The following is a 13,851-nucleotide window of genomic DNA, read 5'->3' on the forward strand; positions in this document are numbered from 1 at the left end:
TGGTAGGAACAGTCTGCATCGGCTTTCGGTAGTTGGGCAAAATATTTGTGCCAGAACGTGACCGGCATGACAGACGGCATGTGGTTTTCATAGGAATTTAATGTTGTTTTTGAGCAATGTGCCGATGATTTCGATTTCGTTTGCATTCGGTTATGGGAAAGAAATGGTGCACTTGTGTATGACAGTCAATTTGTCTTGGTTTCCGGTGCCAGATGGTAGTCGACAGTCGAAAGAAATTTGTGAATATTCGGTACATAATCGGACATGCTGCTATCTTTCATGCTAATTAGTGTGACGCTGCGTTTTCAGATTTAACTTTGTTTAAGTTTTTGTCTTGTTTTCTCACTGCCATGAAGTCAATACTTTGTTATATAGTTGATTAGGTTGCAGCCTTGGTATTAGAATAATGCCCAGTTTGGATATCTGCGCAATCCGCTGGTTTACTATATGTTCAACTGTGGCCTTGTTCTAGATGACCTACATTTTTTTACTATCTCAAAAACATTCAATAACGTTCAGGCACCGTGGAGAATTTTATTTTACGACTAGTTTGATCGAAATCGACCTCTCAATTTTTGTGCATTTTCTCTTTTTACTCCAGAACCGGAATTCGGATCCGGAAAAAATGAGTAGCACGATATGGGGCTTTCATTTGAACCTAATCGATTAAGTAATCTAATATATAAAAACTTATTTTAATTCCCCTATTGGTGTAATGATGTCTTTCTCATATTACTCATACAATCATAAATATTGTTGTAAAACTAAAAACAACTATTCATTAAATAGAAACAAGAAAAGTTTGTTCGAACGAGATCTAGCAAAATCTACGAATCAAAGCACCCTCCAAATCCGGAATCGAAAATATTATCCACAACATATCCATGGTAAGACATTATCCTTTGAAAACTGATCTGGTCATTTTAAAGAAAAGTGAGTGAGTTCCTTTTTTGCAATTTTTGACCACTATTTCCTATACTTCCGAAATCTCAGTTCGAGGACCGGAATAGCCTAAGTTGATTCGTATGACCAGCAACAAATGTGACCTAGAAATTGGAACAGTTTTGAAACTAGTTGAAAAGAATTTTGTCCCTTTCCATTTCGTCGCTTTAGGTGGCGGTATAAAATTTTTAACGCCATGTATGAGAAAATAGTCTGAATTTTATTTTGGAGTATTTCATCATTTCATCACGCTCAACGGTGGTCTTTCGTTGGCCCAATACGTTTGATCATTGGTCCAATTAAGTGTTCAACAAGAGGCCAACACGGGACCTTCGTTTGCCGATTTTTTCCACTTATTATTTTTAAATTAACACTACATACCTGTACAATACTTCTACTTCACGTAGAATAACAACAATTTTTTTGCTATATGAAGGTAACACCTAATTTTCACACAATTTTTGTAGGAGAAAAAACAACAACAAACCGTTCCAGTAAACTGAACGATTATTTCGAGCAGTATGCCGTTCAACAAACGCTCAACGACCAACAAAACATAATCGCTTGCTCAGTGGGTATTTTCTGTGCTTCTGGAATCAGAAATCGGTAGCCAGTATAGCCGGAAATAATTTGATTTATCGTCTACTAACAATGACTAATGGTTGGTTTTCGAGTCCAGTTTAGAAATCTGTTTACGTGTTATACTTCATCGCTTAAAGCGGCGTAATATTCCTCACCATGCAATTCCGGAACCAAAAGTTGTACCCGGATGAAATTCTAAAGCTTTGTATGGGACTATAAAATCTTTTATTTGAGCCTAGGTTTGTGAAAATCGGTCGCTCTGTATCTGAGGAAAGTGAGTAAGTAATCAATACCGGTGTTGGTTTTCGTTTACTTTATGGCGTGTACGAAATTGAACAAAGCACGCTGTGTGCATGTGTTTATAAAGGCGTGTAGTGGCTTCTTCTTCCGTGCCAGCACATACCGGAGCGTACCGGTTTTGTATTGTGATTTTATATTGCGGTTTGATAAGCCTAATGACAATATGAGCTTTGATTAAAATCAAGATTTGTGAAAATCGGTTCAAGTATCGCTGAGAAATCGAAGTGGGTTCTACTTTTGGAGTTTTTATTTACCAGTTTCGGTGCTTCCGGATCAGGAAATGGGGGACCACCGTTACCAAATTAAGTTTATATGCTTACAAATTAACATGTTTTTTTTTGTTTTAATTATAGAGGCTTTAACATTAATGTCATTCGCCTCTTCGGGCCAGAAAACTTTCTGACCCTATGTGCGGGGTTGGGAATCGAACCCAGGCAGGCTGCGTGAAAGGCATCGACTTACCTACGAGACATTCCGAACTTACCAGCTTTTATATTCCGAAACCGGAGGTCGGATCTGGATAAAAAGTTCTAGAAATTTTTAAATAATTTTAATACATTTTGTTTGAGCCTAAGTTTGAGAAAATCGGTAGAGTCATTTCCGAGCAATTGAATTGTAATTTTTTTCCTAAATTTTCACATATTACCCTATAACTTCGGAACCGGAAGTCAGATCCAAATAAAATTCAATAGCAGACTATGAAACCATAAGACCTTTTATTTGAAACTGAGGTTGTGAAAATCGATTAAGGCATCTCCGAGAAAAGTAGGTGCATATTTTTGTCACATACCTACACACACACAGACATTTACTCAGTTCGTCTAGCTGAATCGAATGGTATATGACATTCGGTTCTTCGGGTCTCGGATAAAATATCAGTTTTCACAGTTGTTGCATGAGCTTTCTATATAATAAAAAGCAAAATGGGTTTATCTCACTGCAAGAAATATCATGAAGAAGGATGCTGTTCACAGTCTTTTAAGAACGTTAAACAGTTCTTCAGGTGCGTATTAAAATCGTGTTTCACTTTGCTTCCAAACATCGCTTTATCGTGAAGTGCTCAACACTTCTTTTACTGAAATAAAGAGAAAAAGTAACATTAAAAAAAATTCAATATCTCTGTTAAAAATGATATGCAAAATGTGTGTGTGTGTGAGTGCGTGTGTATGTTATTATACAAAAAAATTTCTAACACAACTTTGGGTCTTATAACCCCACACAGAGCTCCAGAGTTTTCTTCGAATCCTGCTTCCGGTTCCGGAATTACAGTGTGGCAAAGACTGTCCCAGAAAGTATGGACGCACTTTGGTTTCGCTGTAAATAATTCACAAGTGTTAGATATTCAAATTTTATTCGATATACTGATAATATTAGACTACAACAACCGAATATTATTTTCAACATGTGCTACTTAGCCATTGTAGACTAGCTGGCGCACCTTATTGCGAACGTTTCTCATTAAACTTCGTACAGACTTCTTGGCGACAAGTTTTGACACTTTTTTCCAATCTTTTTCGAACTGTTGAATGGTTTCGGTTGCCGAGACATGTTTCCTAAGATGTACCTTCGTTAATGCCCAAAATTCTTCAATTGGTCGAAGTTGTGGGCAATTTGTTGAATTCATGTCTTTTGGGACGAAAGTGACATTTTTGGTAGTATACCATTCTACCGTTGATTTCGAGTAGTGGCAAGAAGCAAGATCTGGCCAGAAGACAACAGGATCCTTGTGGCTTCGAATCATGGGTAGAAGTCGTTTTTGTAAACATTCCTTGATGTATATTTCGCTGTTCATTGAAGCGGTGGTGATGAAGGGTTTCGAAATCTTACCGCAGTTACAAATTGCTTGCCAGACCATAGCTTTCTTACCAAATTTTTCGACTTCAATCGATGTCTCGGACTGGTTTAACATTCGCCCTTCTCGCACCGTATAATATTGTGGTCCTGGCAACGATTTGTAATCGAGTTTCACGTAGGTTTCGTCGTCCATGATTATGCAGTTCAAATTGCCAGCAAGAATCGTATTGTACAGCTTTTGAACCCTCGGCCTGATCGATGCATCTTGTTTCGGGCTACGTTTTGGTTGTTTCTGCTTCTTATAGGTTCGAAGATTCAAACGTTCTTTAGCACGAATAACATTTGACTTCGAAGTGCCCACTTTTTTGGCCACATCCCGAACTGAAACCTCCTTCTTTTGCTCGAACGCCTTCAGTATACGTTTATCCAACTGAGAGTTAGCAGGACCTTTTTTTCGACCCGTTTTCGGTTTATCCTCCAAGGTGTTATCCTCACCGGACTTCCTGAATGCATTTCGCACGGCTTTTTCACTCACTCCATCCATTTTTGCTGTCTTTCTCAGTGACAGTCCGCGTTCTGTGCACCATTTGTACACCATTTTTCGACGTTGTTTTGCTGAAAGTCTACGCATTTCGAAACAAACTAATGAAAACGAATAAACAACTGCAGAAGTGGTTAGAGAAGAGTGTAAACAACAGGACGCAGCCATAAAAATTGACAGATTCTGAACAATTGCGGAATGGCAGCGGTTTTTGGTTGCGTCCTTACTTTCTGGGACAGTCTTTATGTGCAAAATAAATGAAAATAAGTGCACTTACTTTTCTCAGAGACCGGCTAAACCGATTCTCACAAACTTAAATGTGAAAGGTATAATTGTTCTATACAAAGTTTCTGAATTTTATTTTGATCCGACTTCCGGTTTCGAAGTTACAGGGTGATTAGTGAAAAAATTCTTATTTCAAATTACTTCCTCGCTTTTCTCAGAGATGGCCTGACCGATTTCAACAAACTTAGATCCAAATGAAAGGTCTTATTGTTCCATATAAAATTTCCAAATTTCATCCGGATCCGACTTCCGGTTCCGGAATTATATGGTGAAGTGTGTTGAAAATTGGATACCGTCACTTGAAGTGGCGAAACAAAACACGTAAAAAAAATTCTTAACTTGCCTCAAAACTATTCCAATCGGTAGCCATTGTCAATAGACAACCAAATAACTCGATTCCAGCTATGCTGATTCTCGTTTTCTGATTCCGGAAGCACCGGAAATAATAAGTAAAATAATTTTTAAACTTGCCTCAAAACTTTTCCAATCGGTAGTCATTGTCAGTAGACGGGCAAACATTAATTTGGCCTTTCTTGTTCTTGAGTTTTTGATGAACGACCGAAGACTGTAGCCATAGACTCCAAAATGTATCCCAGTTGCTTTTCTCAAACCAACTTCGCTTATACCGGTTTTCAGATTCCGGCTTCGGAAGTACCTATTTTCGCTACCTCAGAGATGGCATAACAGACCTGAGTACTGTTTCACTCTGTAGGTTATACTAGTTTATGGACAAACCATTTTGTTTATCAAATATCAAAAGAAATTATTTTTAAGAACACCACGCATTTATATATGAGAATATGTGAGATATGAGAAAGGCATCATTACACCACTAGGTTGATTAAAACAGGTTTTATATATGCATAAGAGGTTGAACATGCTCTTGAAAATGAAATTTTCATACTTAATAACGTGTTATTCCGTAACCGAAAGTCATACCCGCATAAAATTGAATAGTTTTCTATGGGATAGTAAAACCTTTCGTTTGAACCAAAGCTTGAAAAAAAATTTAAAGCGGTCTCTGAGAAATCGAGTAAACTTTTTTTCAAATTTTTATTTTTTTTTCAATAGGGATTATAGAGCCTCTCATTCGAATATAATGGCAATGAAACACCGTCTGAATGGTGCATTTCTGCTCGAAAGTGCAAAATTGGATACCACGCCACCAAAGTTTCTCAATGAAAAATGGGATAAGTCGATTAAACGAAGAATATCGGGTGCACATTTTTCATTTTTTTTGCACATTTTACCTTGTTACTCCCGAACCGAAATCAATCCGGATAAAATTTTGGTCCGCAAAGTCAATTGTGGGACCAAGGGACCTTTCATTTGAAATTGGGTTTGCAAAAATTGGTTTAAGGGGTTGAAGGCTTCCACAAATAAAAAAAGATCTGGTTGATTGTCACAATGGGACTAAACTGTCTACTTTAGGGTTTCATGAACAATAAATTATGGTCAATTGTCGTTGGGGTTTTTGTTTTGGTGGCTTTTCATCACTTTATAACTATCATGGACATGGTTGCAGTACTTGTGTCAAAGCGCATTTCAATCAACTCCGCTTTCTATGTGACACCACTGAGACACACATTTTCTCGCTAAATCTTTAATGTAACATTGATGAATCCGTTGCTTTGTTCTCGTAGTACAACCATACTCAAAAAGGCGTCACCACGTATATTTGCATAATTCAACATGTTTGAACAATGGAAATCCGACTTTCTTCTTCGTCTCACCTGTACGGGGACTTACCGCACATTGATTCGGAAATCATATACGAAGTCATTGGCCCCATCAAGAGGTCAAACCTGAGAACTGTTTATGACGATATTCATTTCAATATTTAACTTCGTCCCATTTTGCATACCGGTCTCGTGTTCTCGATTGATAGTGCGCCAACGGATGAAACCGAGCGCATGATAATTAGCGTGAATCAAAATATGGATGCTGTTTTCTTCCCGTCTGATCGGGGACAAAAATTGGAATTTGTCACACTTTCCAAAATTAGCGGCACAAGATGACATAGCGACGTCAATCGGTGGGTTTGTGTGTTGTTCCACATCCATTCCATACTGATGCCGGACTGTGTGAGAAATGGTCCACCACCCGTTTGCTCATCCAATCTTCCGCAATGCGATGTGGTGTGGTTAGCGAAGTTGCCACACATCGGTTTTGTGGTAACCAGCAACACAGACCAGCAAAACGTTATGCAAATGAGTCCAATAAAAATTCATAAAACTGTCGCATCGTGCTGATTAGAGAAATTTCTTTCTTTGCCATGCCGCACGCATTGTGAGAAAAATCTAAGTTTTTTTTGTATTCATGAAACGGATCGGGTTTCGGTCGTGATCCTCTCGGAACAAAATGAGTTTTAGTGTTTTGTTAATTTTTCTCCCGGGGGCTTTTATCCGGACCTAGTCTATTGAATGCGTGAATTCATATCTCATTGCAAGAGATGCTACGTTGTCAAGCTTTGGCTAGCTAGAGAAATACTTCAGTGGAATTGACCTGATGAATTCAGTTGTTCCGGAACTGAAAAGAACTTGACGCACTTGAAGCAATAAATCATTCAAGTAAACTCCTATTGACGATATCATCGGACGATATCCGTGCTCGGATTGGAATCTCTCCCCGGAATAGCCCGATGCGATTAAACAACAACAACAACAACAAAACCGAAACCATGAAGTACCGGCAATTTTTAGTTCACCGACACCTGCTCTTGTAGTCTGGTGCTGAAGTGACAGCTTGACCAACTGAAGCATCACATAAACAGTAGTCGATGTATCAAAAGGCATGTTTGCTAATGGATCCGAGAAGCCATATGTAGCGGAGAAGATTTCGCTTTCCATGGATTTGCATCGATGGGTTTTTGGTTCGCTTCTCCATCCGGGCACACAACAATCGTCGCCGCACCGCCCCGGGGTATGCTCGGTGCGATCGTAATCGGGCCACTAGACAGCCTTTTTACCGAGATGACTCAGTTTAGCGCAGACAAATACTTTCCAACCGATAGCTTTTCGAACTTAACATTTGCAAATTGCAATAAAAAAAAGAATAACATATTCTTTCAATTATAGACTATTGGGAAAGTGGTTGATCCACTGTTGTACAGATCATTTTTCTCCTAGGTAGCGATAAAAAAACTACATTATCAATGATTAATAATCAATCTTTTTCCTACCATGGAGATCATGCAGATTACGTAACTTCCTGTCCGTACAAAGCGAGGCTTAGAGAAAAATGCTGATGGTACTTTTTCTGCCCAATTGAAGTGGAAGTTATGCCGAAGCGATAGCTTCATTGAATGTGGTTTTCGAATCCTTAATTAACAAAGGTATGCAACATGCTGTATATGTGTAGCACTGTAGTCACTTCAAATGTTTGCGCTGATTGTTGCTGGTGATTTTTGTGACGTAAGACCAGACGATGTTTGATCAGTGTTGAATGATAATACTTCCGACTGGTACTTGCTAGGGTGCTCCAATCTTTAATTCTCCAGAAACGTACTTCGAGATGAGATTATGCGCGAAACTTAATGATCCAGTCTCGAATCTGTACAAGATATACAAGATATAAGATTACATCTCAGGAACCGGTGATGTTCGCCACGGATCAGTGATCTCATAGTAGCTTTTAAATAAGCCTAGAAGGCAGAAGAAAAGGTTTGTAAGTCGCTTGTATCTTCTAAACCAGAAGTGTCCGGCATTTTATCTTCGCACTCGATCAATGACTCAATGTTACCTTTAGAACGAGCCTAAGATTTTTGAAATCAAAGTGGCATAGTATCTCCTTGTAAATTGAACGGATAGGAAATAGTGCATTTTTTCGGTTACGAGTAATTCCACTGTAAATGACAGATTTTTTCTGAAATTTTCATATATGTATTTTTTGGTTTGGCTCAAATTTTTCATAAGCATTATTCATGGCTAAACGAAACAATTTGCATTATCAATTATTACGCCTTACGTTTGAGATAGGACTAAACAAACAAAAAAAATCTCTTGAAAATTTTCAATAATATATGTATATGTTTTAGGCAAGGATGGCTTTTATCGTATCAAAGAATCTCTAGCAACTCTTCACACGATTCAACCAGTGCCATAAAAGAGATACGGATATCATCGCAGCAACAAAAACCCGGCATGGCTAGAATAATAAAGAATACACACCAGTGCGAGAGCGAATTTCTCTCGATGACATTTCTGAGAATCAAAGGTTAGCACGCTGCTGTGGGGATTCTCTCTGAAGCAACAAACGGTCGCTTATTCTCGTTTCTCGATCCGATTCTGTATGGGCAGTGGATAATTGCGATAGAATCATTTTACTATTGCCGCTTATTCTAACTATGTGCGTATAACCTTTGTATGAGTTGTGTCTATAACAATGTATGTGAATGTTCCACAAAAAGGTTTTAAAATATTGCAACCTAGTATGAGAATCATCAAGTCGAATCATCGATTCGATTTTCTGCGATAATTGTCAACTTGCGATACTCTCTTGGGAAATTCCACACAGCAACGATCATTATTGGACTGTACATTTTTTTAAGACGCCGTGAAATACTCAGAGTATGAAGTGGAGCGAAGAAATGTAAAAAAATTCTCTCACGGTTCATGCATTGAGAGACACGATTTCTTGTAGCATCTTCTACCGGATTGATAATGTTGTATACAATATAGATAGCAATATAGCCGCTTCTGTCAAATTTTCGGCAATCACCAACACTGGTTTTAGGATCGATGGGTCCGATCGATTCGGTGTCTTGTGCAATGTTTTAGGTAATTATAGGAACTATGTTGAAAGATTTAGTACTATTGAAACGTACTGTACGCATGTTTCTGAACTTCGTTAAATGCATTCACTGATATTTCGGTAAAATGCTTCACTTTGCCGAAATTTGGCATAATTGCTTGCTGAATTTATCAGTAAACAACAGATATGCCGACATCAGCAGAGATGTTTGCTGAGATTTCGGAATATGCGCTAGCAGTTGCCGAGAATCAACACGACAGCTGTCATTTATTGCTGCGTTACATTTTCGCTTCGCATTGTGCGATTATTTTCTAATGAAATTCTAGAGTGAAAAAATGGATAATCTTCGAAGAAGCGTGGAACCACTTGCAAGTAAAAATATTGAATAAATATAGTGACATGTTTCGCTTTATAAAAAGCGACTTTATCAGAGCACTCGCGATTATAAGGGAAAAACACCCAACACGGGGCTCAAAGCGTCCTCGAGACAAAACTTTGGGGGATATGCGAAAAAATAACCCAATGCATGGAATAATTCAATAGAACAAAGTAAGTTTATTTTTTGAACAATACCGTATATGCCTCATTAAATATTGAACATTTTTGTAAGCCAAAAATCAATATATATTCTTATTTTCATATTTCCAACTCGACTCAAGGTGATTGCATCTGGAAACGCCGCTTTTTTTTATGCTACATGTTTTCAGGTAGAGGTTTTAAGCACTACTGGCAACAAATTTGTAAGCCTCCTTTAAGTGTTAATAAAATGAATTTTTGATCCTGAATGGCGTGTTTATAATGTTGAGAAATTTCAAACAAAATTAATTGACTAGATTTTTAATTACTGATGATTCGGTAATTTATTTTTTTTCATTTTTTCGTTTTGTTGGATTGCCGAATATTCAGTGAACGTTCCACTGAGCAAACAGTAAATCTTATGCTGACGATTTCGGCAATATTTGACGTTTGTCAAATTTGAGGGTGCCGAGACGCTCAGTAATTTTTTTTTTGCCGAGATGATTGCTGATTACTCGGCTGTGCAAATCTCGGCATTTTTTTGCCGAGACTCAGCTAAAAAATATAAGTGTGTACAATTTCTATACTAACATTACAATTTGAATATTGTCTAATTTCTATTTTATCTACAGAAACTGGAATGAATTAGTGGTATTATTGTGTTCGTTGAATAGTAATTGCTTTTGACAGAAGATATCAAATCGATCGGATCCATCGTTTCTGAATCATATAACGGGTGGCAACTAAAATTTTGGAATTTTTTCGAGGCCTGTATGCTCAACAACAAACGAGCTTAGAAAGAACTAAGAGTGTGTATGTATTAGCTCCCTTTTCTGCTCAGCTTTGCTCAAAATGCCGTCGAAAAAAGAAGAATTTCGCGAGAGCATTGTACAGTTCTACGAACTGCACAGAAATCTGGGCAAATAGTATACGGTACAATATTTTAAAAGCAAAAATGTTGCGGCTTTGTCAGTTTACAATATCCTAAGATGCACAACAACTGCTCGTAAGGAAGGTAGTGGAGGTCATATTTTTGGGGGCAAAACGACCCGAATTGTGTGAGGCAAAATGCTCAAGAATTCACTTACAAAAGTTATCCATAAGTTATTAATTTAATGAATAATAGTGAACAATCTTCCACCTGGCAAATATTTCGTCAACGAAAAGTCTAAAGCATTCTTTAAATAAAAAGAAGAAGCTTTATGAGGGTGCATATTGTCCCATTGTTGTCATAAACTTTAATCCGTTGTTTTGATGAATGTTTACCCGTTGTTTAAGATCATCCTGCCTCTATGTTCAGATAATCGTCATTTCGCGTAATTTAAAATGTATAGTTTTTATGTTTTCCACGATCGGGCGTCATGCCTCGCATATATTTCAATAGACAATTTTGAGGGTTTTGGAAAATAAGATATTTCATGTATTTTTCAATGCATCCAGCAAGTATTTGTACGTAATTTTGTGCAATTTCATCCAGAATCCAACATCCGACTGCGAAATTATAGGGCAATGAGTATCAAAACGTTCAAACTATCATATAAAATGATGCAAAATCGGTACACATCGGTACGTGCTGGTACGGAAGACGAAAACGCCACCGCTTAGCACACAGCGTACTTTATTCAATTTTGTATAGCGTGCAGGGTTGCCACATTTGAATCTATATTAACTTGACATAACTGTTTACTAATTGAAAAGGGGATGGTAGTTTATACCAAATAAAGTTTTTGATTTTATTCAATTTTTAAAAAATCGTGACATAATCTGCTAGCAATGTTTTTGATAATATAAGTGATATGAGAAAGGCATCATTACACCACTAGGTGGATTAAAGAAGGTTTTATAAACAATACAATATGAAATTTTCTTTTAAAAAAAGGAACTTTTCACTTATATGCTTATAATTTCTCTAAAAATTCGTATTTTCGAAATCCCTTCCGTGGTACACTAGTTTATGACATATACTTATATACTTAAAAAAAACTTTGGATCTTGTTCCCACTTTAAATTGAGAGACACAGCCGGCTCGTCCGTTTTCGACCTCCTGGAAAACTAACATCAGCAACTTGGTTAAGAAGAGGCTTTTTTTTGGAATTATGTAACAATAATTTTTTTTTTGTGCGTTGAAGTACACTTGATTAAACACTGAAAACTAAATTCCAGAAAACGTATCTGAAGTTGTCCTATTTGTTCGACGCGCATCCCTTAGCCACAGTTAGAAAAAACAAGCAATAATATATAATATATAATTTAGAATAACTGAAATAAAATTAGATTTAGACTTTATTTCAATTTTTCGTGTATTCTTGTACGAGTGTAAATTGAAACGCGTATTCGGTTAAAAAACTATTATCTAATGTAGGTGAACTGGCTAGGCTTTTCAGGACTAATAACCTGTCAATGAAGAACTTATTTTGATATTATTATTTTGATATGTTGCTGTGATCGTATATTGTAGCAAGATGATCGTTTGCGATAATCTCAAAAAAAGCTATTGTTGAAATTGACACAAAATTTTATCGTGTACGTAGAACTGGCGAACGTATTTCGTAATTAGCGTAACTACCAGAGGCCTGGGTAGGTTTGTGTATCTCGGGCTCCACCACTTAGGGTGCCTCCAAACTTTATCACCCGGTACCTCCAGAAATTCCTTTTCGTGGCCTTTTACCTTGACGACTTAGTGACCTTGGGAGGGAGAAGGAGAGAAAAAGAGAGTTCCGAAAGCGCACGTTCATTAATCTACAAGCTCCACTGCCTCTTCGTTTATTTCATTATCCTCACCTTAATAGCGAGCTTCACGAAAAGTAGTCTTTCTAAAGACATGTGGGTTGTTGAACAATGGAGTTAATTTTAGCGAAATAGGTGGAGCAAACAGAACTGTACATTACAACTGACAAAGCAAAATTTTGAGGTTAGATTTTTTTTAAAGAAAATTCACCATTATGTTTCGACAGGCTAGCGTGCAGAACGATTGTTCTTCAATTATATCTCATTACCATTGTAATACTCTGATATGAACCTTGAGCTTGTAGCAGATTATTTTTACGACACTGAAAAATTATTTGATGAAGTCTTCAAACGAGCTAGAATTTTTCCCTCTGTGGTATCTGGGAACACTGCGACTCAATTGCTTTCGAGTACCTACCAGTGCAGTAAAATTTCATTCAATTCAATTGAAACTGAATGTGGAACACATTGACGATCTCTCCACTGCAGTAAACTTCACTCTCTGACACACACAATGTTTGCTGACGGCCCGAACGAGCAGCATTCAGTTCATCACTCGTTTTTCTTCAATCGAGGCTCAGTTTAACCACCGTCAGTTGATCTCTTGAAGTAACAAAATATCTCTTTCAATAGTGTGAGAGCGGCCTTCAAATGAAGTTTATGTAAACATTCGAATTGGTTCAAGATAATAGATGAAAGCCTAATCAGATAGCTGAAATATCAATCACAGAATACACATAAATTAATTGTTTCCTCCTTAACTTTTCATTTTTAACACTTCACTCCATTTATAATTCTATTCGTTCGAAATTGCTTACTACCAAGAGCGAAGACAATGAAGCAGCTAGACTACTTGGCACTTGAAACTGAGCAAGCAAAACTTCAAATGACTAGGTACGATTATTCAACTGGCGATGAATTCTGAGAGCTTCACTTGAAAATGGCAGCAAAAGTCAAATGAATTAGAAGGGATATGCTGACGGTCAATGGCCATAAATTTCATTTTCATCTTATATTATTCGATTGAAAATGAAATTTTACCGTACTGGTACCTACTAGTGTTACCGATAAATTGAGACTAGTAAAATAGTAAGACTTGCACTTTAAAGTATTCAAATGCATTTGGAATGTTCGTTATGATTGGTTTAGGAACGTTATTAGAATTACTTTTCAACTCGGTTGTCATCTCAATAGTCGAACCACCACAATAATATATTGACTTCTTGAACTTTGATCAGCAGATTACGAAGAAGCACATATACTCACCCTTAGAAACAATATCAGAACGAAATGATTAACAGATAACTAAGATTAGGTTTACCAGAAGTGTGCCAAGATCACATTTTGAACGAACAGCAAAACTGGGAACATTTCTCAATTGCTTTTCTAGCCATAAATGATAACATTTTCGA

The sequence above is a fragment of the Malaya genurostris genome, chromosome 1 (genome assembly GCF_030247185.1).
Source record: "Malaya genurostris strain Urasoe2022 chromosome 1, Malgen_1.1, whole genome shotgun sequence".
Classification (NCBI taxonomy): Eukaryota; Metazoa; Arthropoda; class Insecta; order Diptera; family Culicidae; genus Malaya; species Malaya genurostris.